This window comes from Protopterus annectens, chromosome 1.part1 (genome assembly GCF_019279795.1).
Source record: "Protopterus annectens isolate FY-2018-M chromosome 1.part1, PAN1.0, whole genome shotgun sequence".
NCBI classification, from domain to species: Eukaryota; Metazoa; Chordata; order Ceratodontiformes; family Protopteridae; genus Protopterus; species Protopterus annectens.
Window position 1 is genome coordinate 132825962 of NC_056726.1, and position 27014 is coordinate 132852975.

At 38.5% G+C, this 27014-nt stretch overlaps 1 protein-coding gene across 6 annotated transcripts in view; it reads left to right on the forward strand.

Moving 5' to 3' along the window:
* Positions 1–27014, forward strand: part of PKIB (cAMP-dependent protein kinase inhibitor beta) — a 1514333-nt gene that overhangs the window by 1262674 nt on the left and 224645 nt on the right. The gene's annotated exons all lie outside the window — the stretch shown is intronic.

Genomic DNA, 27014 nt, shown 5'->3' on the forward strand with positions numbered 1-27014 from the left:
AGGTGTTTGCTCTATCATATGGTATGCAGATTCCTCTAACTCCATGTCTACACTATTTGGTATACATCTAAGTCAGATGGTACATCAGAATTCAAAGATACTTGCAGAAATCTCTATAAGCACTGTAAAGACAAGGTTATCTAGACCATGTAATGCTAATTTTGGGAAGCACTGACCATTCTTGCACTTGTTTTTTGGAAGAGTTCTCTACTGTGTTTTGATCTGTCATCTGCAGACATTTCGCGGTCTTAGACTTCTGACAGCTTAGTCATTTTACCAAAGATTGTTTTAATTTAACTATTGCAAGTAATGTCTTGAAGTAGGTTTTCAAACCTATTTATGTATGTTGCCAGTCTTTCTTGCCCCTCCTTGTTTCAAATCATGGTTACAAAAGTCCTATCAGACAGTTCTTAAAAGTCCTTCCAATTTAAGGTTATCCATATAGCAATGGTGCAAGAATGTTTAAATTCTTCAGTAGCGATGTGTGACCATTTCAGACAACTTATTGTTAAGACAATTAAAATGCTGAAGATTTCTCTTCATCTGGTCTAGGTGACACATTTCAATGCTTGTCCTCCAGAAACTAGACAAATTTGTTCCAGTGCACAGAAACAGTCCTAGGAATGTTTCCTGTTCCCAGGATGGTGACATGAATGTACCAAATCAACATCAGGGCAACAATGTGATGGAAAAAAAATCAGTCAGGTTCTTATTTGATTACTAGGCTAATGATCCAAGGGGACCTTTTTAAGTCTAGCCATACTTCCCAAATGTATCTTACAAGTTTTGTTACCTTAAGGTTATTTTAAGAGGTGTATGTAGGCTTGGGCATGGGTGGTCAAGCATTTACAGGCTGCATCTGACTACTAGAGACATAGGTACCAGAAGAGCTTTATATTTCTGATTCCCCATCCACTGGCCCAGTTTACACTTGAATTGGGTTAGGGAAGAACTTTGATTCACATAGATGGGAAGCCTATTCCACAGAATGGGTAGTCTCTGAGACAACATGCCTGTCCCTCCAACATGTCCTGTTTATGTTACAGATGAGGTTTAGGACCCCAAATAGGTTAATTCTGATGATATCTGGTTTGTGAGTGTGGAACAGGTCCATCAGAGTGAGATCAGAGGATGCTTTGTAAGTCAGGCATAGATCGCCTCTCAGCAGTCTGTAGGAGACCAAGTAGAGGAATAGCGCTTTGAGGCTGTCTATGTATAACAATATTGTTCATGCCCTGGATTCTTTTTGTGAGGAACTTCTGTGAATGGTCTAGTTGTTGCATACGCCTGGTCAGGTACATGCTGAAGGGAGCATTGCACTCAATGACTGCTGTGATGAGGGCTAAGTTTAGTGGAACAATGACATCCTTGGACCTAGATGCCATATTGTTGCCTTATAAGTTGAGTAATATGGAATGATTTCATTACTGACATGGACACATGGTGGTCTAAAGCCAGGTTACTGCCTACATGCATTCCCAAACCCCTGACAACTGGGTCTACTCCCAAGGGTATATAATCAATGTGATAGTTTACAGGGGATAGCCATCTTCCTGAATGATACTATTATGCATTTCTTAACACTGCGTTTTAGACTGTCGCTCTGACATCACTTATTGGTCTGTATTAGGACTTTTTGGAGGGTAGTTGTATCTTTTGAGAATTAGATGACTGTTCCTAATTTTCAATCAACTGCAAACTTGGTCAGCCAGAGGCTCTTGATGTTGGCCTTGATTCAGAAAAGTAGATGCCAAAAAGGAAAGGCCCTGGTAGTGACTGGTCTTTTTGTAGAGTTAGCCTCCTCCTATCAGCTAATGAATCAAACTACAAGCTGAATGGACACCACATCTTTATCAAATCAATCCATTTCTTTGTAAAAGTTTTATTAAATCAAAGGGTTTGTTCGTTAGTCACATTTACGGTGTTTACCAACATTGTTAAAGCATATGACATGCTTTAAAAATAATATGGCCAACAACAAACTAAAAATAACCAGTGAAAGCAAAATTGAGGAAATAAGACTTGGAAGCATTTTTAAAACTTTAACAGACTGAATATATAATACCTAGTGATGTAGAGAATTCAGCTTCATGAAATACAGAGAAGGTTTATTCTTTTCAGTTTTGGATGTACCAACATGCCATTAATATCTTCTCATTAGAGAAACAGAAGGACAAGGTAGTCACTAAGTACCAACATTTTTGTAAGTTGAAAAAAATAGGTCATCACCCACTGTAGTAACAGAATTGCAGCAGATAGTAAAGACAACCACAAGGCCTTTTATAGTTATGTAAAGAATCTCCACAGAAATACCCAGATTTGCTCTGAGCTACTGCACAATGGTACCTCCTATACCAAGCCAACAGATATTGCCAATATACTGGCCGACAGATTCAGTGCCAACTTTACCACCCCCCCCAAAGGACCAATCACAATACCAGTAGATTGCAAGGCATCCAGTATTACTGCTGCACAGGTTAAAACAGCACTGTCTAAGGCCAATAATACAGCTTCTATGGGACTTGACAATATCCCTAGCTGTGTTCTACATGAACTACAGAATGAACTGGCACCTCACCTGTGTGCCCTGTTCAATCACAGCCTCACCTCAGGCTTTGTCCCTACCAAATGGTGCACTGCTACAGTCATCCCTCTCCACAAAGGAGGAGCAATTACAGACCCTGGGAACTATTTCCCCATTAGCCTGATGAGTCTGATATGCAAAACTATGGAACGCATCATCATGGACCTAATAAACAAGGATATAGGGAATCTCCAAACTCTGGATCCTATGCAGTTTGGTTTTGTGAAGGGTAGAGCATGCCTGCTGAACTTGGTCAACTTCTTTGAGCTGGTCACCAGAGCTGTGGATGAAGGCAAGGTGGTTCATACAGCCTACCTTGATCTGGCCAAGGCCTTTGATACTATTCCCCACTCAGGAGCTACTCATCAACCCATATATCACTAGGTGGGTTGCAAACTGGCTTACAGATAGAACCCACAGTGTAAAAGTAGCTGACTCCAAGTCAGACTGCAGACCAGTCATGAGTGTTGTCATACAGGATTCAGTCCTGGGTCCTCTCCTGTTTGATATCTTCTTCTCTGAAGTCCAGGCCAACACAAAGGGACTCTGGCTGACAAAGTTCGCAGTTGATTGCAGGTTGGGAGCTATTATTAACTCCCAAGTGATGTTGACATCCTACAGAAAGGCCTCACTGAGACCAATGGCTGGTGTCAGAACCATTGGCCTTAAGCTCAAGCCCAAAAAATGTGTCATCATCCCCCTTGGGAAAAACCTGGTTCCCTTGAATTACCACATTGATGGTAGTCCACTGAACACAGAAGGCATTATAAGAGATATAGGAACACAGGTTGACAGCAACCATACCTCTCAACCATACCGAATTACTCGTTTTTTACCGGTTTTGAGGTCCAAATAATGGGGTGCCATGATTCCCGAGTGGCACTCCTTAATTTCCAAATTTCCTGGCATTTTTATTTAAAATTTTTTTCCATTTTTTTGAGCTGACGATGTCATCACGTGCAAGATGACGTCAGCTCCTGCCAGCCTGTCAGAACTGAGCTCAAGGAATCAGCAGCATAATGTGCGTGCATTTCCAGAAGCCATGAGGCCATTCTGTTGAACGTAGCTGCAATTTGAACAAGCTTGGAAGGGAAGGTGCTGTTGAACGTAGCTGCAAGCAAGCAGGACTGTGGACAGCCACTGAGGTATTAATGCTGCCACTGATTTATTCATTGTATTATGCTGGCTTAGTGTGGATCAAGCTTAAAAGGTATGTGAGCTGAGCTAGCTTTACTTAACGGCTGAGCTTGTCTTATTTAATGGCTGCAGGAATGCATACATTTGTGTGTTTCATTTTACTTTAACGGCCGACTGCAGGTTCTGTGTGCTTTTCTTTTTACATTAATGGACAGCTGGAGGCTTTCTTTTACTTACTGTCTGCAGAGAAACTGCCTTCTTTTACTTATTGGCTGGTGTGTGTGTGTGTGTGTGTGTGTGTGTGTGTGTGTGTGTGTGTGTGTGTGTGTGTGTGTGTGTGTGTGTGTGTGTGCACAAGAATATGCATCTTTTTTGTACAATCTGTAAAACTGTCCTAGCTGAACACCACTGCAGAGAGACTTATTGGCTGCAGAGAAACTGCATAGATAACAGAATAATGATCACAGTGAAGAGACTAAGTAAAACAAAAAGTTTTGGCCATTCTATTATAGTCAGAGGTAGAGAATGACTTTTTACACATAATGTCTTAAAAAATAATAATAATTAAAAGAGACTTTTCAGGATGGGTTTCACCTAATGTGGATGCACTATCTTGATGAGACTTTGGGGCATTTGATTTATTTGTTCATCCTGATGTTGGCCTTGATGAAAGGTAACTAAATGGCTTTGGCATAGAAGATACCAAAGGCATCGTACAGAAATATACAAAGCATCTGGAAGACTACACTTCTTTTACCATAAAAATCACATTCTGGCATGAGATAGATACTCACATCATTACTCTAAAGTAAATGGAGGACAACTTTCTCAGAAACACTGCATGCCTTTATTTTTTCAGTTTTCAACTTGGTGTTGTGACTTTTTAAACTACTGCATTTTTCAAATAGCTGTATTACATGTTAAAATATTGGGCTGATGTTGATGGCCATATTCCTCGTTCCATGAAAAATGTGTGGTGGGGATGCAATTTACCCTGACATAACAAGGCTCCAGCTCCTTTTTCATAGCACAAGTTGCCTGAACGCTAAACCTGTTCTGTTGTTGGCATGCTCACTATATGGATGCTGCTGCCTCTATAAAACGTGACAGTGGAACAGCACACCCTATATACTTAAACCTTACAAATACTATAGATGTTCTCTTTTCTTTCCTTGCATCTTGCAACAGTCCTAATGTTATACAAAAAAAAATTAGAATTGCTATACAGAATTTCATGGTTTTATCTTAATTTTATGCTGAAAAATAGTATTATTGTGAATAAGTTCATGTTTTTATTCATCTGGGCTAAAGACTATTAATTCTGTGCTTATTCACACCCCTTGTGATCCAAGCTGGTATACCATCTCCTTAATAAGTCTGCAGTCAGAGCTACAAGATCAGTTTTGGTTGTCTGTTCTTTAGTTTGTGTTTGAAAGCTGGTATCCCACAATTCTATCAGAGGGGGTGGGTTTACATAATTATGTATGCACGTTTTATGTTAATCAGTGTACAGATTTGTACCTCTTTTTCATGGGCCTTTGTCCAGATTTTTGATGTTTCCAGATTGAGAGGTATGACAGCAGCCTCTCTTTTGACCACCATATTACCACTGTGGTCAGAAAGTCCTTCTATGTGGCACACCTCATTACTAAGAGTTTTGCATCCAGGAAGAAAGAGGTCATTGTCTCCCTCTACTCTTCCCTCATTAGGCCAATCATTGAGTACAATGCCTCATTTGGCATATACATCACTAGACACCTGCAACAACTGGCAAGGCCAGAAAAGTACCTCACAAAGAGGATCCTAGGCCTTAAATACTTGTCCTATATGGACACTCTCAAAAATCTCCAGCTATTCTCTGTCTCATATCACCTACTTAGAGACAATGTCTGCTTGACTTACAAAGCCATATCTGACCCAGCTATGTTAGAAATGCTACATCTAAAGAAATTCCATTCCATCCGCACCACATGCTGCAGAGACCTGTACCTCATTATCACAACCAACAGAACATGCTGGAGGGACAAGTTCATAACCTAGAGACTTCCCATGCTATGGAATAAACTTCCCATACATGTCAAACAGAGTGCCTCACTGGCCCTCTTCAAGAGAAATCTTGATGAGTGGATGGGAAATAGAAAATTCACTCCAGGGATCACTCCAGTGACTCTAGACGACAGAGGCACTGGGAACTAAGGTTGGGTGGCTTGATGCCAGGGTAATCCTATGGGCTAGGCTTGTAAAGGCTTCATGGCCATTAGCCTTGTACACACCTATGAACCTATGAACCTAAGAACATTCAGGCATCACCAGAGACCTGGCATTTATTAACTTCAGGTGAATATCCTATTGAAACATTTTGGATTCCTAGTCTGGGATAATCAGTTGAGTTCCACAGAGGCAAAGTTCTAAATGTATTCATTCTAGATAACAAATCTTCCTCTTAAAAATAAAAAAACTAAAAAAAATGAACCTCTATAACTGGTATGACATTTCTTTCTGGGTATAGCTTCATCCAACCCTACTCAGTTACTCTATTCACATAGATATTTGCCCATCACTATGAGTAGTGTGTTTCTTTGCCAGGGGCAAAAATGGAGAAATGAGTGTCATCCGCTGACCAGTGAAAATTCAGAGCTCGCCATCTAAAGAAGTCATCTAGCAGCAGAATCTGCTCCTTAAGTAATAGAGATATCATGAATCCCTACAGTATCACACAGGGAAAAGGAGAAGGACTGAAGGGTAAGAACACAATATCTGATGTTTAGAAACCCCAAGGAAGCATCTGAAATGATCAGCAGTCCTTCCTGACACTCTTTGGAAGCACTATAGGAACTTCAGTAATACCATATGACAAAGAGGGTCAGATGTTCCAGTGAAACTGCTGACAAATCCATTCAGGGCACTCAGTTTAACAATCACTGATGGTCACAACAATGACACCTCAAAAGTACTTTCAGTGAATGTTGAATTTTCTAAATAATGGCTAAGTAGTTTATTAGTATGGTACAGCAGGTGAGCAATTTTTTTGAGAGTCAAGCAACACCCCACATTACATGTACTTATATGTAACAACACTGAAACTGTAAAACCTTGGGGAACAGTAAATTACAAGTATTCCATCATTTTCAAGGTTTTTGACCTTGGTAATGTTAGAAACAAGTCTGGGCTATAGTGAGACAATGGGGGGTGGGGGTGCTTTTTAACTGTGTTTAGGTTTTCAACTATCATTGAACATATTTTCATTCATAGGTTCATAGGTTCATAGGTAGGTACTAGGCTATCGGCTCTAGGGCCTATACAAACCTATCCAAAAAGGTACCCTGGCTTTCGCCACCCAAGAAAATTATTTTCCTGTGCACCTGTCAAACAGAGCCACAGAGGTGATCCCTGGGGTGAATTTCTTATATTCCATTCAGTCATCAAGATTTTTCTTGAAGAGTGCTAATGAGGAGCTTTGTTTGATATAGATAGGTAGTTTGTTCCAGAGTATGGGAAGTCACTGGGACAGGAATCTATCCCTCTAGCATGTTCTGTTTATTGTGGTGACAAGGTTTAGGTCCCTAGAGCGTGTAGCTCAGAGGGATTGGGATTTCTTTAAGTGGAGCATGTCCAACAGGTTTGGGTTTGACATAGCTTTGTATGTTAGGCAGAGATCACCTCTGAGTAGGTGATATGCGACGGAGTAAAGCTGGAGTTTTTTTAGATGGTCTGCATAGGGCATCTGTTTGAGGCCAGTAATCCTCTTTGTGAGGCATTTCTGTGGCTTTTCTAGTTGTTGTAGATGTCTTGTGAGGTACATACCAAAAGGGGCATTGTACTCTATAGTGGTTCTAATGAGTGACGAGTAGAGGGGAACAATGACCTCTTTTTTCCTGGATGAGAAACTTTTTGTGATGAGGTGGGCCATGTAGAAGCATTTCCTGACTACTGTGGTGATGTGATTATCAAAGGAGAGACTACTGTCCACCTGTGTCCCAAGGTCTCTTATCACACTTTTGATGTTAAGTAGACTACCACCTATGTGGTAGCTCATGGGTACAAAGTATTTACCGAAGGGGATGACAGTGCACTTTTTGGCATTGAGCTTGAGGCCATGGCTTTGACACCAGGCATCTGACTCAGTGATGCCCTTTTGTAGGATGTCCACATCATTAGGAGTTTCAATTATGGCTCCTAGTTTGCAGTCATCTGCAAACTTCATTAGCCAAAGACCTTCTGTGTTAGCTTGTACTTCAGAAAATTGATGCCAAACAGGAGAGGACACAGGAGTGAACCCTGTGGTACTCTCCTTGTCACTGGTCTGAAGTCAGATTTGGAGTCTGCTACTTTCACAGTGTGGGTTCTGTCAGTGAGCCAGTTGGCAACCCATCTTGTGAAGTAGGGATTTATACCTAGTTTAGTGAGTTTATCTATAATTCCAGAGTGGGGGATGGTGTCAAAAGCCTTGGTGAGATCTAGACAGGCTGTGTGAATCACCTTACCCTCATCTACGGCTTTGGTGACTGCTTCAAAGAAGTCAGTCAAGTTTAGGAGACATGATCTGCCGTTTACAAACCCAAACTGGGTGGGGTACAGAGCTTGGAGATTACCAATGTCTTTGTTTATAAGTTCCATGATGATACGTTGCATGGCCTTGCGGACCAGACTAGTTAGGCTAATGGGGCGGTAATTCCTGGGGACCGTGGTGGCTCCCCCTTTGTGGAGTGGGATAACTGTTGCTGTGTGCCATTCAGTGGGCACAAAGCCTGAGGTGAGGCTATGATTGAACATGGTGCTTGGGTGGGGTGCCAATTCATTCTGTAGTTCATGTAGAACGCAGCCTGGGATGTTGTCACTTCTGATTGATTTTAGAAAGTGCAGTATTTGATGCAGTGTTACTTCATTTAACTGTTGCTGATGATGGATGCTTCAGTAAAGTTAGCTTCAAGATGTTCTAGTAGACTCAGTAAATGAAGGGCATCTAAGATTGATAACATTTTTTGATCATTTGCCAGGACAAAAAATATTAATTGCACAAAAAAGTGTTTTCTCTTTGTTCTATTCCTTTTAAAATCCTTTATGAGGAGAATCTCTAGTTGGTGAGCTATTTGTCCATCTGAGAAGAAACTATTGAGTAACTTCATTCATCTTCATTACACATTAAGTCACTTCATTACAAGTCTCTAGGAATGTGTATGCTAAGTATTCTGAACATAGGAATGGCTTTTATTTGTTTTACCCTCACACATAATTAATTTCAGACAAGCATCCAGTTTGTCAAGTGCTGTGGCTTAAAAGTTGCTTTCAACAGAGGTTAGGTTATCTGTTTTAAAGAGCAATGTGGTAGACCTCTCACTTATTTGATATCAGATAGTTCATCTAGGAGAAGACTTTTTCAAACAATTCACCCTGTTACAAGCTGCATTTTGCTTTTGTGTGACTATTTGTTATAGGTGGACAGCAATCTTCACAGCAATGGAAGAATCAGACCAGCTGAAATCAGGCCAGGTAACCCAAATGCAAGTCAGTTCCACTGACCATTGCACATTCAACTGGAAAATAAAATTGATCTGATGTGATTTTGGCAAACCCTACATCAATATGCTGATCTACATCCTACCCACTACTTACCAAAGTCATGCTGGCTAATTGTGTGCAGCAACAGCAGTCTATATGGAAATTATATTTTCCTTCTAATTGGTCATTGACGATGGACAGGATGCAGGGCCACCAGCATCTTGCCAAACTGCCCCACGCCATTTCTCCTTCTTGATTATGTCATTAAGCCATTCCCTAGTTGAAGGTTGGCCTACACAGACTGATGTAAAATGTTCCACCTCATGCACATTATTATTTTACCCATGACCTACATTTCTCTCAGAAGCCATATAGCTTTAAACCACTGAGCAAGGCTATAGCATGAGATGGCGTATTTAGTACCATGCTGATAGTCACTACACTATTTGCACCTTTACTTTGCCATTAACAATACTAGAATGCCTTTGACTGCATAGCAGTAGGCATATGCTGGCAGTCTGCTCTCTGCCTACTGCTTCATTTTGGAGCTTAGGAGAGATTTTTTTTCTGTTTAATAGTTTAGGAAGGCCCATGTCAGCAATAGGTAAATGCCACTTGAGTGTGTCTCAGCCATAAATTTTATCCAATACACCGCAAAGTTTTTAGAATCAGCCTAGCTGTTAAATCTGCACAGGCTTCAGGTCACTGAATATTCTTAGTCTGGGAACTAATTCTGAATAATTCTAATATGCTATGTTTATCAGCCTAGCACCATGGACAGTTGCTAGTGATTTTAGTTTAGCTTATTTGAGTTTGTAAAGTAGGGTGTTTTAAGGGGTATTTACAATGTTTATCAGCCTAGCACCATGGACAGCTGCTAGTAATTTTAGTTTAGCTTACTTGAGTTTGTAGAGTAGGGTGTTTTAAGACGTATTTGCAATGTTAAGGCATTATGCTAACTAAAGAAGCACAAGAGGTAAGACCCCCTGTGCATGAAGAGTATGGAAGGCTTGCCCTCACATAACACTTGCAACATTTTGTTTACAGTCATTTTTTCTGCAATTCTCCAGAAATAGGTTCTTAATGAAATGGTCATTCATTCGCATTGGTCTCACAACATGTATTCTGTTTTTAGGCACTGTGGGAACAAATAACACAACATCATTACTGATACCCAAAAGTACTATTTCAGTGAGTTTGTCTACCATCTGCCTTTTGATCTTCTGTTACACTATATAGCTGAGTTCTAGGAACAATGAAAGTAACTTTTTTCCTGTGACCTTGGTATTATATTTTCTGAATGAATCTACCTGTTTTGTGAATATATGGTTTCTGTGCATATATAGTGATGATTCATTCCTTTCAGCTTTTAACTATTTTAGAATTTCAAACTTTAATTTATGCTACACAATCCCTAGGATTCAGAAAGACTTCCCGTGACAGGGAAGCCTAAACAATGGCCATTTTCCACATGTGGTAACCCTTTCCAGTTCTTATACCACCCTGCTTCTGTAGTTTCCTGCTAGCAGGTAAAGCCTGGTAACAGCAAGTCTACCACTTTGCAGCAGCATATTAAGGTGGCATGAAACATGGACAAAAAAAACAAAAATAAATGGTCGCCATTTTTACATTCACTAAATGCCGCTTTGTTGTTTAGCGTGAAATTTAAAAAAGAACAAGCATGTGTGTGTGTGTGTGTGTGTGTGTGTGTGTGTGTGTCTGTGCAAGAAAGACAAAGTATGTGAGTGAGAGAGAGAGAGAGAGAGAGCACAACAGGCAATCCAACACACATTCCATAAGCAATAAGCAGTATAAAACTCTTATGTGTGGTATCATTGATTGACTTTAATCTTCAGTGATTTATCAGCAAATCAAGCATTCTGTGAGGGACAAAGAAGAATTATGTAATGATGGGTCATTCTAATTCAAAATGTACATGCTGATTGGACGCTCATCCAGTGTGGCCATTGTAAATTGAGCATATATCAATATAAAAAAGTTTGGCTATTGAAGTACCATGGAGCAACCAGACCTTTTTTTTGGCATATACTCACAGGACAGCAAAATACAAGAAAATTCAGGTATGTTCTGCAAAAACAAATAATGAAAAATGTACCTGATTTCCTTTTATTTAGGCTGTCTTTTGTAAAATCTTGGTCAAAGAGAGAGAAAAAAAACAACAATGGAGATTCTCTCTTCTTCCATGCTTTTCCTGCACTGAACTTATGTACTGTGCAAGCATGGAAACATAAGTCCCACATGCATGCACTGTACATTAGAAAAGGCAGACTGTCAAGGAAGAATACTACAGCACTGTTATACAAAGACATTATTTAAGAAAGGTAAGCAAGCGCTTTCTTAAATTGTCATTGCATAACAGCAATTGTGATGCCCATGCACCGGCCCAGTAATCAAGGAGCCTGAATCCTCACCACTAGCACCAGTGAGGGGATGTGCAAATTGGGAGGATAACATGTACACACACAGTAAAGTACAATTTCCCTTAAGAGCACACAGAGATCACAGTCAGGCTGGGGCTGGTTCTCCCTTTCTCTCCAGATCCCCAATAACACTCCCCACTGGCACATGTATGCATAGGTAATCTTTGATTAGGAAGCGTCGCGCTTCCATTATTAGTATTTATTCTGTAGGTTGAACACCATTATTTTTATGTTATTTTATATATTTTACACATTTATCTACTTTGTACAGTTTAATAATCAAAATATTGGGCATTTTTCTTTCAGTTTCAAAGCCTGCTATTATTACAGTCTCGGTGTATGAATTTTTTATTATGTTAATGGAGAATTGCAAATGCACCTTAGTTAGCTGTGATCTGTACTTTAAGGAGCTAAAGGGAGAGCTAGGGGCATGGTTAAGTGTTTCAATGCTGGTATTTAAACTCACTTGTAATGGTGTAAATGTTTTGATTGTCTGAAGAAGTTAGTGCAAGGTACTAACGAAAAGCTTTTTATAGTGGCTTAATAAAATTTGTTGTTTTTCATGTTTTTTACGTTTTGGACTGGCCTGAGTCGAGTTCTTGGCTTTTGAATTAGCGGTGGTTTTCGCTAGTTTGTTTTTCCGGTCTTGAAAGTTTATAACCAGATCCTCATGTTCTCAGGCAAAGTGTTAAGGGTTTGTTCCCTCACCAAAAGGTCTGCCAGCCCTTCAAAAGTGGTGACCAGAAATCCACTCACCCACATATAAAAATAAGTGCTTAGTTCAGCACCATATTCACACACACTTTCATCTGCCTTGCGTTTATGCTCATAAAACTTTTTCCTATAAGATTCAGGTGTTAGCTTAAGAAATTCTAGCAAGCAATTCTCAACAGCAGTATAATCAAAAAATTCACGATCCGATATCTTGGACAATGCAGTTACAGCTTTACCATGGAGTAAGGGGGTCAGGACCCATATGCAGAGCCTTTGGTCAACATCATACTGTTTATATACCCTCTCAAACATATGAATGAAACTATCAAAATGATCCCCCTCTGTAAACTGCAGAAGACATTTACTGACCTTTTATGGTTCTGAGGTCCAGTTACTTCCTTCTCCATTACCTGCATGACTCTGACAAAGAGTCAACATCTCCTTTTCGTACTGCCTCTGCCTCTCCTTCTCCTCAGCTTCCAAGTGTAGCAGTTTCTCATTCTCCTCAGCCTGTAGATGTCTCAGTCTCTCTGTTGCCTCTGTTTCCAAATGCCTGGCCTCCAATGCAAGTCTCTTTAGCTCCAGGTAGATTTTTAAGTCCTCTACAGAAAGGTTGAGCTGTCCATTCTCTGAGTGTTGTACATCTCTGCGGCCAGTCTGATCATCTTCCTGGTTGCTATTCTCTGATACAGCTATGACCAAAGCTGCAATCATGTCTGCTTTAGTCAGGTTTCTATGCACCAGTTCTTTAGCCTGGCACATCTCAGCCAACTGGCTCCTTGTCAGCTTACCATACTCTTCGGCTGACATGCTTGCCTGCTCTACCTGACTAACTATGCTAACAAAAGAAATAAAACAATTGTGATCTGAACTCTGAATATTCACTGCATGGCTGATTTAGAGTACAAAAACACCTTCAGTGATCACTGTACACAAGCTACAGGAATTCATTATCCACACCACTACAAGCCAATTAGTATGTGATATGGCTATCTCACCACAATCAAACTATTAATATTTGACGTGGCTATCCCACCACTGCCACCAATTAATATGTGAAGTCTGTGCACTGCCCAGTAATCAAGGAGCCTCAATCCTCACCACTAGTACCAGTGAGGGATGTGCACATTGGGAGGATAACAAGTACACACACAATAAAATACACTTTCCTTTAAGAGCACACAGAGATCACAGTCAGTCTGGGGCTGGTTTCTCCCTTTCTCTCCATATCCCCTATAACACTCCCCACTGGTACAAGTATAGGGTTCAGATCTCAGCCAAGTAGTCAAGCCAAAATTTCTAGTACCCTGTCTGTCCCACCAGTGCTTCGTGTCCCTGCCCAAGTAGCTGACATACACACACATTGAGATTTGGTTTTTATACAAACACACAGACACTCCTGAGGAAGGCTGGCACAGATTCTCCAGCTATGCCCCCTTCTGCCAGGCTATAAGGTAGTAATCAATGCCACCAACTACTCTCATCAGCTACTATAAGACCCTTCTCAAAGGGTGACCAATTTCACTGTGTAATATTACTGTTATCCTCACAGTAAGTGTGACTAAACAGCAAGACTATTGGAGTGGCTTGGACAGTATCACCAAATACATGCAATGTACTCTAAGAGCTTACATTATCTCTACACAAAACAGCTACACTTGAAAGGTTTAAAATATTTAATAATAAATAAAAACACAAGACAATAAATTGTACTTCAACACAATGACATAGAGTTCAGAAATCACAGGAAACTTTAAAATAATGCTGTAGGATAGACTGACATAAATATAGTAAGCAGCTAGTCTAATCTGGCTAAATTCCTATCCAACTCTAAGAGAAATCACAGTTCTAAATAACTTTACTTACAAGCCAGAGTGCTGGTGAGCTGTTAACAGGTTCAGACAAAATCCAAAATGCCCAATCTTTCTTTTTGTCCTTAAATTGATAACACCATACTGCTAAGTCATTTCAGATTACATCATTCTTAACAGTTCTGATTTAGTTTCCCAGGCTCACAGAACTTAAAATTTACATTTATTTTTGTAATCTGCACCTGCAGGAAGACACAGCAATAAAAGACATTTTACATGTAAAATCTAGTAATTAACTCTTGTCCTATGACAATAAAAATAATTCCTTAGTCCAGACATCCTTTCTCTGAGCTTGAGATCAAACACTCCTAAAATGCTTAACTTATCAGCTTTCTTCCAGGAGGGTGCACTGTGGTTACATTTTCGAAGTTCAGAACATATAATAATTTTCTTACATTTGTTACACAAGCTTGTTGATCCTATTAATATTTACAGTGACATAGAATTATTTACAAAATCCTATGTAGCTAGGCTGGCAGCCTTCGCAGCAATAACCCACTCATGGGTGTGGGTATATAAAAATTTACCCTTGTGATCCAAACACGCCAAGGATGGGCAAATCTTGATATACCCACACCCACTCATAGTTTATTGATTGACTATACTGCCAATTCAGGGGCAGTTAAGATGCATAGGGGTGGGGTGCAATGCTTTTCATTCTTTGCTCTTTTTTTCATTCATTTGATCACAATGTGACACTGGTGGTGTATTCTCAAGTTACTGTAACTACTGAGAACATGTGTGTGTGTGTGTGTGTGTGTGTGTGTGTGTGTGTGTGTGTATGTGTGTGTGAGTGTGTGTGTGTTTGTGTTTCTGCAAGTCTGTCTGTGGTTCTGAATGTGTTTGAGTGTGTCCATTAAATACTTATATAACTTATATTTTGGATGCAGAAATATGTCCTCCAACAATAATTGAATATAGTATAGCTAGTCTGAAACATTAGGCAGAAGAACTATTTTAGGGGAAAAAAAAAAAAAAATATATATATATATATATATATATATGGTATTAAAATAAAATGCATACAAACCAATTTAACAGATAGCCCATTTTCTAAACATATTAATGCCCTCCAGGGTGGGCATTATCAAGGAATTACTGTCCTTCAAGGGGAGGTAAGGGCCAATGCCTGTGGTGTTGGGCCTCAGAACACCCCTGGGCATGTGTTAATTCCCTGATAATGCCCACTCAGTCAGGCATTGCTGTGGGCTTGCTTAAAATAAAGGAGAAATACCAGTTTATGACTAAAACCAAATATTGATCGTTTACTACAAGGTAATGGGACTTTGGAGCTGGAATATATTATTATGAGGGAGTGTGGATGCAGCCCCCCAACTGTAGAATGGGTGTGGGCTTTGTCCTCCATCAAAAAAAAAAAAAAAAAAAATATATATATATATATATATATATATATATATATATATATATATATATGGATTCCATATATTTGGTCGAATTACACTTAGTCGAAAATGATACCAGGCATTACACTTCACTGAAAGCTCACTTGACTGAAAGCTCACTTGGTCAAAAATGGAATATAGCCCCTGCCCCACTGCAGTGCAACCCTGGAGTGAGAATATTAAATAAAGGAGGGTGTGGGGGGCATATATATATATATATATATATATATATATATATATATATATATATATATATAGCTTACCATCATAATTTCGCCGTGCAATTGCACGGCTATGAAGTATTCGAACAACATATGCTCGAATACTTTATATTTCGGAAGGTTATGTGAGCGAACGTTATTACTGCGAATGGACTGTGCATTCACAATTATAACGTTCGCTCATGTAAGGGGATCACGGTGCAGTGCGGTTAGGGAAATACATCCCTTTCCTCACTGTAGTGCGATCTCGGAGTTGGAATATTAAGTTGGGGGGTGTGGGGGGGTGCAGGGGGGCTTGCCCCCCTGCATAAATGTGAGTTTAGGCTAGTTAGTTAGGGAGTTAAGGGAAGGGTGGGATTGCTGTTAAGTGTCGAAAATGTCGCGAGTGATATTTTTGACATTAACAGCTGTTTTTCGACTTTAGGAACGTTCGGAATTGTGTACTTTCAGCAAAACACTTCATTGATAAGTACACTTTTTTAAATTTTTGACATAATGATAGTAAACCTATATATATATATATATATATATATATATATATATATATATAAATTTAACTTTAACTTCCAACCTGTCTCTACCACTTTTATACGATCCCTTATCAAAAAACTAAAACCAACCATCCTTTCGTCTGACCTCCTTCCTGCAGAGTGCCTACAAAAAGCTGCCAACACCATAGCATTCCCCATCTCTATCCTAATCAATAAAACACTAACTGATGGAACTATACCCTCAATCTGGAAAATATCCTGTGTTATCCCACTCCACAACAGAACTGTCCAACTACAGACCCATTGCCATTCTCTCACCACTAACCAAATTAATGGAGAAGTGCATTCATAAGCAGCTATCTCATTCAGAACGGTCTGCTTGCCAACTCTCAGCATGGCTTTAGGCCACATCACAGCACCACTTCTGCCCTCCATTCTTTTACAAATGCCATATTCCAAAATAGGAACAGCAACAGGCTATCTTCAGCCCTATTTCTAGACCTGTTGAAGGCCTTTGATGTGGTCAACCACAAATTACTCATCCAGTCCCTAAAATCCATCTCCCAAGATAACCATGCTATTCAGTGGTTCCTATCCTCTCTGAATGGCAGACAACAGGCTGTATTATGGCAGGGCGAACTGTCCACCCTGCTACCTCTCACCCTTGGTGTTCCTCAGGGCTCTATTCTAGGTCATCTACTCTTTTCTGTCTTCATTAGCAATCTTCATACTGCCATCCCTGATGCAACCTGCATTTAATATGCAGATGATTCTACCCTAATCTGTACGGCCTCCTCTACTTTAGACCTGCAAACCTTAACACAAAACACATTTAACACAGCTGAAAATTGGCTCAGTAATGACCATCTGTTGTTAAATCCCAACAAAACTAAATTGCTTCTCTTTACCTCCACCTGTAGATCCACCCCATTTTCCTTCCCTATAACATCCAACAATGGTACCTCTATCTCTCCAGTTGACCATACTAAGCTTTTAGGAGTAACAGTGGACAATAATCTCAAATTTGATCTACATATAAATAAAACTATAAAAACCATTAATAAGAAGCTTGGCTCATTATATAGAGGCAAACCTTTTCTAACTTCATTAGCTAGGACTGCAATCTCCTGCTCACACCTACTCTCTACCCTTCTATATGCCTCCCCATACTCTCCAATTTGAGCAAAACTGAACTTAGTAAGCTCTCTCACTGTTACAACCATATTGCCAGATTTGCCATAGGCTCGATATATAGAACACATCACTGTCAAAACCTCAGTCTTGTCGGGTGGCTAGAACAGCCTAGCCTACTTCTGTTCAATCATCTTATAGTAGCACACAAAATTCTGTACCACCCTGAAAATACTCCAGCACTCAAAAATATCATAAAGCCATACAGTAACTCAAGGCAACTACAATCATCCCATAAACTGTTGGTCCAAACCCACAAAGCCATTAACTCAGCCGGCCACTCGCTGTTTGCCAACGTTGTTGGTAAAACATGGAATTCACTTCCATCTAACCTTACCCTCTAACCTTCTTTAAGTCTCTTCAAAAAATGCCTCAAACAGTATTTTAAAGAGCACTGGCTTTGTCCCTGTACAAACCCTGATTAATCACTACTTAGTCAATGCCTTATTTAAATTAATATTGTATGCATCTCTTGCTCATAATAACCTGTTGCAATCTGTTTTTGCATACTATTACACATTGTGAAGATAGTGAGTACCTACTAGAGTGCTTTGTAAATGAGTTTGACTCATATCTGTTATGTTCTCTCTGTGTTATCTGGAACTTTTCTCCCTTAGCCTCCGCTGAAAATGGACATATATCCAGTTGGACTATTCCGGTCAACAAATTTAAAATAAATATATATATATATATATATATATATATATATATATATATATATTTATTTTTTTCAGAAACTTGCTTTCCTTTCAGGCGTTTTACTAGTTTTGTTGCTTCCCCTTATTCATCCAAAGTTGTTTAGAAGAGGAAATCAGTATAGGTCTAAACTGCAGCATCTGTAAAATCTGTTTCCATTCCAAGAAATACAGACAACTAGTAAACATAGTGAACCACACAGCTTCTTGGGACCTTCTGTTAAAGAGCACATGTCCTCCTCAGAACCTTCTCATACATCTATGATATCTTATGCACCCACTGCACTAACACACATGCTATAAACTTCTATTATTCAAAAAAAAAAAAAAAGCACAGGAATGTGGGAGCACCTGCTCTCTGTATAGTTTGTTTCAGTTTCATTTTCTTATATTAAACAATGGGTACATTTTGACTTTTAAGAAAATTCAAAGCATATTGATGGGATACTTTAAAGAAGTGCCTATCATAGTCTTAATAAAAGCAATCTTACTGTTGTGATCTATGCCAGTTTAGCATCCCCCCCGCCCTCGTTGCAAAAGTATCATTAATCTGCCAGCATAGGTCACTTTTTACATTAGGGATAAGGCTGTCACCATGCACAATGATAGTACTTTCAGCTAACACATTTCTGTACAAAAATGTTCTAAATGTCTGTAGCAGATCTTTATGTAAACAGTAAACAAGTTGTAAATGGAAGAATAAAAAAGTTACTTTGAAAAAAAAAAGAGAGTTCATATTTCCCATGGCAATTACAAGCACTTACTTAGAAGTAGCACAACACTATATGCATTTATTATGATACCACCAGCACTTTCATTTTCACTTCAATGACTTTGTGAGCATAAAATATAAAATGAAGTTTCACTGAGTACGCTGCAGTGAAAAGGATAGTTCCATAAACTCTCAGAAAGTTTTAATGAGAAAACTTATACTATTTTAATTCTTATTAGAGCTTCTCATGAAGGCTTTGTCACTCTCATTTTGCTTTCTGCTCATGTCTGCATCCTGTCACTGTCAAGCATTTATTTACATGAATAACTTACATAAGGTAGTAATACTCAGTAATCATTTTCAAATTCTTTTTCACATCAAAAAATCTGACCCCCCTTTAGTATATGCAAAGAATATGTAGTATCATAGAATATTTTAAACCATATTTTATTGTTACCTGTTTAATTAGTGACTCAGTCAAAAAACAATGACCATTACATTTATATTATTAAAGTATCTGCTCAATTTGGAAATGTTTTCTCTGTATTCATCAAGTGTGCCAGTGATCTGCACAGTTCTGATAAAAAACTATGCAGCGTTGCTGTCTGTGTCAAGATAGACTGGGCTGGACAGTCAAAAACAGAACGTCACCTGCCTTTCATCAGGAACAGAGTGAGTGAAAACAAATGGATAAACAGATTTTCGAACATGTTTTGTTATTTTTATTATTTATGATTATGAGAGTCAATTGTTTTACATAAGCTATAATCATTTCCTGCAATATATAAATATGGGGAGTGCTACTCAATGAATAAAATACAGAACTACAAAGAAATAAATTACATTGTTCATATAGTCACCCACAGCTGTGTACACTTTTGGTCTATTCAGCTACATATATATATATTTTTATATATATATATATATATATATATATATATATATATATATATATATGTGTGTGTGTGTGTGTGTGTGTGTGTGTGTTTTACGTGATGGTATATAGTATATTCTCTTCCTTAGTAATGCATTTTGTACTTATTTCTTAATAGTGGTGCATAATAGTGGCTATCTCCCCAGCATGCCAGTGAATACAGAATTTCTAAAGTGGGCATTCCCTGTCATTAAATGTAATAATGCATGTTACATTGTTATATAGTTAATACCAAGCTGCTAATGGTCCTTCAGATCTTTAATATAGCGATCTCTTTCATATTATATTTATATTTATTATCCCTAAGATAATTATCAAGCTGCTTCTTAAATTTATCCAGTCAAATTCTCTAACCCACAATGAAAGTTCTTTCCACAACCTCGGAACACACTGGATAATCTGGGTAATATAGCCATATCTCCTTATAGTTATATTTATATTTGATTTAAAAATAGGCCCCTATATCTTATTCCAGGCTGCTATTCTTTCAAATTTAAGCCTAAATCAGCCCTTAGTTCCTCATCTACTGTAGCTTTGAAAACCAGACTATTCACATGTTTAAGTCTGTCTTCATATAACAAACTCTTAATATACCTTATTCTTTTATTAAAGCATATTTGAACTAACTCAGTCGATGCAATATTTGTGAGTGATGAAGAACAAAAGATTAAATTATACTCAATGACAGGTCTTACTATAGCCACAAAAATTGCTTTTAGAATATTTGGTCCTTTATCAAGTGTACTTAATACATTTTTTCTTAAAGTTTACGCTTTAACATCTTGTATATGAAATTTACGGTTTACTATCGACATTCCAACCATTTAGAATGTTGACCCAAAATGCTGAATCTGGAATGCTGAAATGTAAACCAACGTGAAAATGAATACATCTCCAACCGTGGTTCAATGTATTCGACATAGCAGGAGGTGAGGTCACTCACCTCCTGTTATGCACATTAATGTACCGTTACACTCTAAAGTCAATGGTACATTAATTCTACTATTTTGCAGGGGGGTTACACCCCCCCTGCTCCCCCATGTGGGAGCTGTGCCCCCCACCCTCTGCACATTAATGTACCAACTCCGAGATCACAATACAGTGAGGAAAAGGATTAATTCCCTGTTTCTCACTGAACCTTAATCTCCCTGCACAATGTCAGACCAAAATACTTGAACTACACTACCCATTCTCTGTAATAGTTGATACATTTTGGTTTGACATTCTGCCGACTTGAAAACTGCATTTCGACCACATGCCGGTCGACCGATGCAGTTTCAGGTTTTTAGTGTAAACCCAAATTTACATGTAAGCTCATTAGATAAAATTGCATCAAGATCCCTAATCTGTTTAACAATTTCAAGTTATTTCTCCCATTATTATCCTTTATTTACAATAATCTCCAAATTCTATTACTTTACATTTATTATGATTGAATTTAAGACCCATTTTATGTCTATTCATGAAGTATATGCAAGCACCCATTTTAAATCATTCACATCAACAGAATTAATTATTTTTGCCCTACCTAACAATCATTGCTGTATATACACACCCATCATTTTTTGGATCAGGCCGAAAATGAACCCTTGAGGAACACTTCTTGTGACTGGCAATGAGTCCCTGTCTCGTGAGCGCGAGCGCGCGCGCGTGTGTGTGTGTGTGTGTGTGTGTGTGTGTGTGTGTGTGTGTGTACATATATATATTTGCATATATTTACACAAGTTCAAGACAGACAGAAAGATAGATATACAGATAGGTATATAGAAAGAGAGAAATGGGGGGAGAGAGATATAGATAAGTAGATAAAAATATATAAAGTTACTGAAGAAGGCATAAAACATGAGATAACATACTTATTAGATTGCTGTCCAGTGTCCAGAGAGCCTGGTGTACCCTATAAATCATTTTACAATTACAACAGCAAGCATTCTGTTCAAAAAAGCTGTGCATGCCATTTGTTTCTCACTATATGTTAAAGACCACTGAAGATATAATCTTGTAAGTATCTAACTGTGTCCTTACTTTATGGGAATCTTACTATTATTAAAGAATACATGAGGCAGGCTTCATTAAAAAAGAAAGCATTAAGTAAACGTATGCCAGCTAGACTAACCTAGCAGAAGCTGGTGGAGTGTGCAAAAATCACAGTTCTACTGCTGAAATACTACTGAGAATTACAGCAGCTGACAGTCAGCATTTTGATCACTCCAAAGGTAAAGTATGAACTAGCTTCATATATTGTATGATAATCTTTGGGATGTGTTTAAGCAGTACCGAAGTGTATTCTACAGGAAATTCTTATGAAGCAAATCATGTTGTCATACACAGTTTTAAAGCCACAAATAAGTTCCACCTCTGGCAACAACAAACAAATAAATGTACTAGACTAAGAAAAATATCCAACTAGACTTAAGAAAATACAGTAACTGTGTCCTTTCTCTGTAACAAGTGCAAGATTAAAAGACTTTTGTAGTTTAAGAATATATGTATGTATAACACAGCTACACTTTACAGTCAGTGAAGCACTATATACCAAATTATATAAATGTGTATGGCAGTGCATGCGCTATGGGGAAATAGCATCAAGAGTGCATGCAATACAGATCTTTTTATTTAATTTACTACATGGGTTAGCCCCACTGTTTGTGGAAGTATATATTTTAACCTTTCATAGATGTTAGCTTTAGCCGAGACCAAAAATTTCCAAAAATGCAGCATCCATGAATCCAAAGTAGTAGACGTGTGTGCGTATGTGTGTGATTGTATACATGTGTGCATGTATGTGTGATTGGGTGCATATGTGTGTGTGTGTGTGTGTGTGTGTGTGTGTGTGTGTATATATATATATATATATATATATATATATATATATATATATATATATATATATATATATATATATACTATGTCTGGCAGTTTATTATACAGAATTAAGATTATGAGCAACTAATAATCCTTATCCTGCGACAATAAACAAGCTTCTTAACCAGATAGTATGTCTGTCCCTGAAGAGAGCTGAAAAGAGGCACTTCTGTGAGGCTTGTTTACTGACTTAAATTAACAACAGAAACATTTACAAAAATTGCTTGCAGCCATGATGCAGCATACCCACAATACAGGCAATTGTTACGCAATGTATTCCCAGCTTTTAGTACTTCCAACAATTGTGACCACACCTCTCAATCTCTTAGAGCAAGAAATCTGAACAAAGCCAGAAATAAAAGTGGGACTTTAACCAAAAAATAGGGACAGTTTTTAAATATTGCTCTTATAAACTTAGAAAGTTGATAGAATAACAGGTTTTTCATTATCATGAATTTTCTGAAGGTATGAAGTCTGAAACTTAAATGCTTGTTATTATTTTGTAACTTCACTCTTTAATGATTTGCCACTAATTTTGCCTGAAAACCACAATTTTATGAAAAAATGGACCAAAAGTATGAAGCAAAAATCTGGTCATTCTGTGACAATCTGTACAGTTGAGAGGTATTCTTCTGACATGTCTCACTGCATACCCTGTAGTAAGGTCAAGGCTTACCTTATACTGTGTTAGCTCTCCAGAACCCTGACAAATGTTTGAGAGTGGACCAAGACTGTTTCAGCCCCAAGTTATTAGGTTCATAAGTTCAAAGGTAGTTACTAGTCATGTGGTCAGGAAGACCATTGAAGAACCTGGCCCAATTTCTCAGCAATGTCTGATTAAACGTCTTGGCCAAAGTTACAGACTAGGCAAACTAATGCTGAGGGAATCAAACCCTATACCACAGGACGCAGCTCGTTAGCAGCTCATTTTTTTATTCTCTGCACTAACTGCCTTAATGGGTGAACAAGACAGTGCTTGTTGAATTCTGTATCACAGCAATAGAAACAACACACTAAAGGGTCAAAAACTGATGCAGCTACGAAAATTTGGCCGCCAGAAGCCAGTTATCTCTGTGGTAAATCTGAGCCATAAGGCATACCATTTAATGACAACATGTTGCTTCATGTTACTCAGTGTTGACAGAAGCTTAGTACCACACTACATTGTGTAAACAGCATTCCTTCATATTTTTCATGCACCTTTAGCACTTTGTGGGTTTAGCCCTTCGGTATGCCAGAATAACTGAAACTGAAGTAAGCTCTTACTTCTGCGTGGTTCAACATGAACGGTCCTGTTACAAGTCAGCAAGGGATCAAGTCACAGAACACAAATTGCTGAAAAACCAACATGACAAAAAAATCAACTGTAAACATTTTTTGCTGGGGCAAGTCCCCTTGCCCCCCCCCCCCCCCCATGTGCAGTGAAGCCCATTTCATTGTTCCACAAACACATGGAGAGGGAAAACAATGCCTAAACCAAATGAATCAGTACCAGTGCACAGGCAGAAATTGCACCAGCAGTAATTTCCTACATTAAACAGGTATTTGCACTTTGTACAGCTGGAACTTGAGACTTGTGAGAGCTGAGGTTCGGGGAAGTTTGTTTCGTGGAAGTGTAGATATACGTTTTTTTTCTGCAATCTTCATATGGACCATAAAAATGGTCCTAATTTGGTAATGACAACACTATAAACTCACATATGTTCAATAATGATCTCTACAACACCTTCAGGAAGTATACTGCTATTAAGCAATTCAGTCCCAAAATGATTTTGTGCAGTCAATCCAAAATCATCTTTAGGGAGCAGGTTTCCCCATAGCAGTGCCTTTGTTCACTAAATGTTAAGAAACAGCCATGCTATTGCTGTTGGTTAAAAGTTCCATATAAATTGCTGCAAGAAAGAATGCACTTGTCTCATTTTGTGGTTGGCACCTTATTGTTCAGTTGTTTCTGATCCTGGGAAGGAGAAGACCTCCCAGAGGGCCAGAAACTTGAGTGTAAGATGATGCATTCCTAGTACAAAGGATGGGACGTAAGAAGTGATGAAGGACCATTTCCTTTTTTTTTTTAACTTTGTGTAGTTGGATATGACTTTATTTATTTATTTATTGGCATTTGATTACTGGAAAAGTCTGCCTAAGTAGAAGCCCATTTTCTGCAGAGGCCCAGAAAGAAAAGCTCCAAATTATTACAAAACATTTTAAGAACAGTAATTTTACAATCTTCAAAAATAAAACAAAAATATCTGCAGTTTAAATAATTATAACAAATTAGACATAATATAAAAACATTGGTTAAGAAGCAATCCAAGTTATATGGCAATCATTTAATATTTATAGAAATGTTAGACAGTTTTTGTAAACATCTTTATTAAATTATCACTTGTGACATAGGCACATTTACATTTATATAAAAGCAATCAAACTGTACTAACAAGTTCAGGGTTATAAACATTATACTTCATATGTATTGCTATATATCATATAACCAAGTAAAGGTATGTTAGTCCAATACAAACAGGAATTGCAATATGAAGTCAGGGAATAACAGGCTTGTGGTATATTCAGAGAGAAAGTCAGGGAAGAGAATTTGATAGAAGTAAGGAAGTAAGCGAAGAAAGGAGAGTAAAGAGGAATAAGGAATAAGCTTGCATCTGAGGTTAATGAATATTATGAAAAAGTTTTAAAATAGCCATCACATATACCTGTTTTATTGGCTAAACAATGATCTGATGTTGTATTTTCCATGCATTCCACAAATAATGGGTCTCAGATCTAACCTCAGATCTGACTTTGGCTGCTTTTTCAGACTTAGGATCCATAGCTCAGGCTCATTTCCTTACCCATAATCTCTTCCTGTCCCTGACATTATCTCAGATCTCATTTGCTGCTCATACAGTTCAGACATAATTTGTTGGCTCAGGATGTTATTCTGCTAAGTGTTTTATGGCTTTTGATATGTGAAATCTTTAGATACTTTTTTGTTGTATTATAGTCTCTTTTCTACTAAATTCCTTCACTTTCCCATATAAATAAAAAAAACTTTTTTCTCCTCAAGGCCTAGTGCCTTCTGCACTTCCTTTTATTGCTAGTTTTATCTAGTATTTCTTCTTACCATTGATGGTGTTCTCCCCTTTACAGAAAAGTTTACAGCAATCTCCCTTCTCTTTGGGTATTACTTTTTTACTATTGCTAGTAGTATTTCTCTTTGCTTCTCCTTTTCACTTTACAGGGACTAAGTTGGATAGGCCTATTGAGTTTTAGAAATGAGTGGCTTGTAGCCACAAGATGCCAAATTCTGATTTTCATTCAAAATGTGTATACTACTTGGGGGGAGTTCATTTAGAAGTGGATTCTCTATTTGCATGGCATTTGGTCATCAGGCCATGACCGAATGATGGAATAAACTAGTGGTAAAGGGGTGTTATTCCTTCTAACTCCTCAAAATCTGCATCTGGAGCATCTCTATCCAAAAAAAAGACCTGGGACAACAGTAACAGGCCCAAAGAAAAGGGCAAGGAGACAAGGAAGTGAACTCATGATTGCTATCCATCATCTGTTTCATCTTCTGCTCTGACAGAAAAACATCCAAGCCTTTGAATCTTACCAGTCTCTCAGATCTGATTCCAGTACAGCCTGAGACTCCCCCTTTTCTGGAACTGAAGTTTTCCCTGGAGCCAGTCTCTCCTAAGTTGCAGTCACCTTTTCTGCAGGAGAGTTCCTCAAAAAGATTTTCAAGGCCACCTTCCACATCTTCATCATTGAGGTCCATCAGATCTACCAGCAGCTTGACAGAAGCTGATGTGGATAGAATGACGAGGAAATTCCTCAGGACCCAAATTCAGTTGGAAGTTTTTCTAGCTCCATCTCCCATCAGACCCATGAGCTTTGGACCCTCCCCTTTACCTATGGCTATTCCTACCCCAATCTAATTTCCAGGTTCAGGGATGTTGGAGACAAGTTCTTCCAGACTGCCCTTGTCAGACCCAAAGTTGTGGTCAACATCAACTCCAGCTTCTTCTGTGACCCAACCAGCTCCAATTTCTTCAGTGCCAGAAGGATCTTGGAGACAAAGCTTTGGTGTCGAGATCTGGTGTAAATGTTCAACTCCAAAGATCTCAGAAACATCCCTTCCCCTCAGAATCTCAGCATTAAATAGCTCAACCCTGGCTTCAGTCTCAGAGAAGAGTTGGGGTGGTGCTCTTGGTCATACTGGTGTGGCAGCTTCAGCTCTTACCTGAGTGATCTTGAATTCT